Source organism: Nematolebias whitei, chromosome 10 (genome assembly GCF_014905685.2).
Source record: "Nematolebias whitei isolate Nwh7 chromosome 10, NemWhi1, whole genome shotgun sequence".
Classification (NCBI taxonomy): Eukaryota; Metazoa; Chordata; class Actinopteri; order Cyprinodontiformes; family Rivulidae; genus Nematolebias; species Nematolebias whitei.
This window is the reverse complement of record NC_056507.1, coordinates 38,577,374-38,580,839: the sequence shown is the minus strand read 5'-3', so window position 1 is coordinate 38,580,839 and position 3,466 is coordinate 38,577,374.

Sequence of the window (3,466 nt, the reverse complement as noted above, 5' to 3'; positions counted from 1 at the left end):
CTGATGGCTGTTTACTGTTCACAGAGGGCTGAGTGATACTAGCAATCACAGCATTGTAAGAGGGGGACAGTTGAACCCGGAGGCCTCCACCCCTGTTTAATGATGGACGATTTCTTTTCACAAAGATGGCCTCCTTTACTCCTCTCTCAAACCATCGTTCCTCTCTGTCCAGGATGTGAACATCTTGATCCTTGAAAGAGTGACCGCTGGCCTGGAGATGAGTGTAGACTGCAGAGTCCTGGCCTGATGATGTTGAACAGGTGGACACTGTTAGATCAGACACGTTTAGACTTATGAGATTCAATCATTCGTTTCAGCTCCGTAGACCCATTCAATGCGCATTTGAAACGGTCTGGAGACTCGCCACGGTACGTGCAAAGTTTGCCATTGTACCTCTGTTAGTCGAGTGGTGGAACTATAATTAGTTAATTGATAAGTCTGGTTGTTCCAAGTCCACAGATGTACACCATACACACATCCAGAGAAAGGCACCTTAGGTAATTGAGGATGACTTTTTATTGTTGCTCTAGCTAGTTCATGAGTCCAATCACACAATACCTTGTCTCTGGTTAAACATGGGTTAACATTACCTATTTTCAGCATACATACCACTCCTTTATCAGCTAATTGCATGTCATACGTGAGATTTGTTTGTGGCTCAAACCACTCACCTTGTACTTTTAAAAGCCAGTATCCTTGTACAGGTAAAATATGATACTTGCACACTGTGGTCACATTGCCCACAAGATACTGAACCCAATAACATTCACACATATATTCAGTACACTTTGTCAATTCAGGTTTTACAACTACCCAATATGTACTAGAAATGTTCCACAGCTTCCTCCACTCGTGGTGATTGGATGTAGTCACCACCCTCTGGCAGCTGTGCATGGAAAAATTGCAAGGTACACAGGAAAACAAGTTCATAGCTTCAGTTATGTTGGAGAGCACTTCTTCTGTGCTCCCCCACATCTTCATCTGCCAGTTTATTTCTTTTAGCAGTATTTTGGCCGTTTCTTCTTGAGTCATGACAACTGATGGCATCCAGACTCCAACTTGGGTAACTGCCAACGAAGCACGTTTCCTCCTCCTTTGTTTAATTGGCAGTAAAGTCAAACTTTGTTCTTTTTTTTTTCATCTGGTTTACATGTACCGTTCTTATACATGTTACACAGTGGGGTTTCCACATAAATTCTAATCTGACATCCCTTACATATCACTGGGATGGTTTTCCTGTTGTAGCGTGCCCAACACTTGTACATAGGACAGTCAGTTGTGCCCTATCAGGCAGCTTTTTGTGTTTCAAACATGTGAGGTTACTTTGCACTCTGATCTTGCTTGCATTTTTTCAACCAAACGTGAACACCTGATCCTCCTCCAAGACACGCCCTGGTGTTGCTGATGAGACGTTGACCATCAGCGACAAGGCACGTGATGTCCAAACAGCTTGCACTCCCATCTGATGGGCGCCTGCCACCAGCTTCTCCCATGTTGACTCCTGGGCGGCCCCGACCGTCCAGTCAGCAAAGATCAAGGAAACATCAAGCTGTAGAGGCAAAAAGTACTGCTTACAGATAGAGGAAGAATCATTAGTTTTCTCTTATATAACACTTGTTTACAGATACATTCACTCGTTTTTCTTCTCCTGCCTTTAAGGACATTGCAGACCCAGACCAATTTTTATAACTTGAATTTGACCTGAAATCAATGTCACTGGCTCTAGAGTCCTCAGATCTAGTCCAGCAGATCCAGGAGTTGCTTTGACAGGCAGCTCTGCTCTGTCATCAATTTTCCACATACTAATTGGTTCTTTTTTTTGGAGTATTGTAAACCGTGATCATTCGATTTAGAGGAGTGGTGCCTGGTGCAATGGGTCTGTTATTCAATTGAAACACAGCCTGCAACAAATTTACTTTCCAGTTTGTCAAATCATGTTTTTCATTTAATTTTCTCAGCATTTCTTTTAACAGTTCATTCATTCTCTCAATCAGCCCAGCAGCTTGTGGATGATAAGGAATGTGATAAATCCATTCAACATGTTTTTCAGCTGACCAGTCTTTCGCCTGTTTTCCAGTAAAATGGGTCCCATTATCTGTTCGTATCTGAAGGGGAACCCCATAAAATTATTCCATCATACTAAGACATTTTAAAGTAGATGTCTGATTTGCATATTTACAAGGATGAGTCACCAACACACCTGAATATGTATCTACAGCCGTACATACATATCTACACCCCTGTGACATGGCAAAGGGCCAATGAAATCCGTCTGCCAGATCTGATATGGTCCCTTTCCTCTATTTGTCCCTGCATATACTGTGGTGACCCTCTTTTCTAATGCTGACATGCGTCACATTGCTGTATTGAAGTTTTATGTCATCCGTCTTGTTGTACAGATAATCAGACAATTCTTCATACATAACCACTTCATGCAAAAAGTGTCAGCAATTCACTTTTATTTATTAAAAAGAAATCCTACTTCTGGTCTTGGCCCCACTCAGAATATTTAGCTCATCAGTTTCTCCAAACTGAGGTCGTTTCAAAGCCTATGTGCAGCAGGCAAGACATTACTTGTTCATATCTTTTTCCACAGAACCCCTCTTGAAAAGAGCTGAACTTTTACTTTAAATGTGAAACAACTGCAAAACAAGATGGTGAATTTTTTCATCTCAGATATTTTTAGATACTTCGAGTTGTTTTAGATGCCGTCAAAACTTCAGCTGCAGATGAACCATTTACAAACAACATATGATACACTTCCTTCAAAGCAGCCAGCTTAACACATCCCCTTTAAGTGCTCTGATGACATTTTTTTTTTTAGACATTTCAAATCCACCCTTTTCCCCTTCAACCATCTTGGCTTTAGGCATTTTAATTCATCCTTTGTAGCCCTCAATGTCAACGTTTGGGCCTTTAATGTCAATATAGGTGTTTTAATTTATCCTTTGACCTTTGGCATTTTAACATCAATATCACCTTCAAGTTTGGGGCCTTTTAATTTAACATCAAAATCTGGGCTCTCTAATTCTGGACCTTTGATGTTCAATGTTGACAATATCTGCTTTCAGAAGGTTGATGTCAACTTCTGGACCTTCTACTTTTGGCCCTTTTAACCCAAATAATGGCTTCCAGCCCTCAGCTCTTCTGCTGACACACCATCCATCTCAGCTGGAGGCACTCCTGTCTGTATTAATGCCCTCCAGAAAGCAGAACGAGTAGGTTCCTGCATGTTATTCCGGCCGTCCCTTCTCGGCCCACGACCCATGGGTTGACTAAATGGGTTTTTTTTTTCACGGTTTTCAGCTCTGTGTTCCAGTCTCCGAGTGCACCCAGTTCCAACACTCAGCTTCGAACATCAGTCCTTGAAAAAATATGTAGATGATAATTTACTACCCAACGCACAGCGAGCGCATTCCTTACACACAGCCGAACCAATCTCTGCTCGCATTCCCCTAGGGTCACC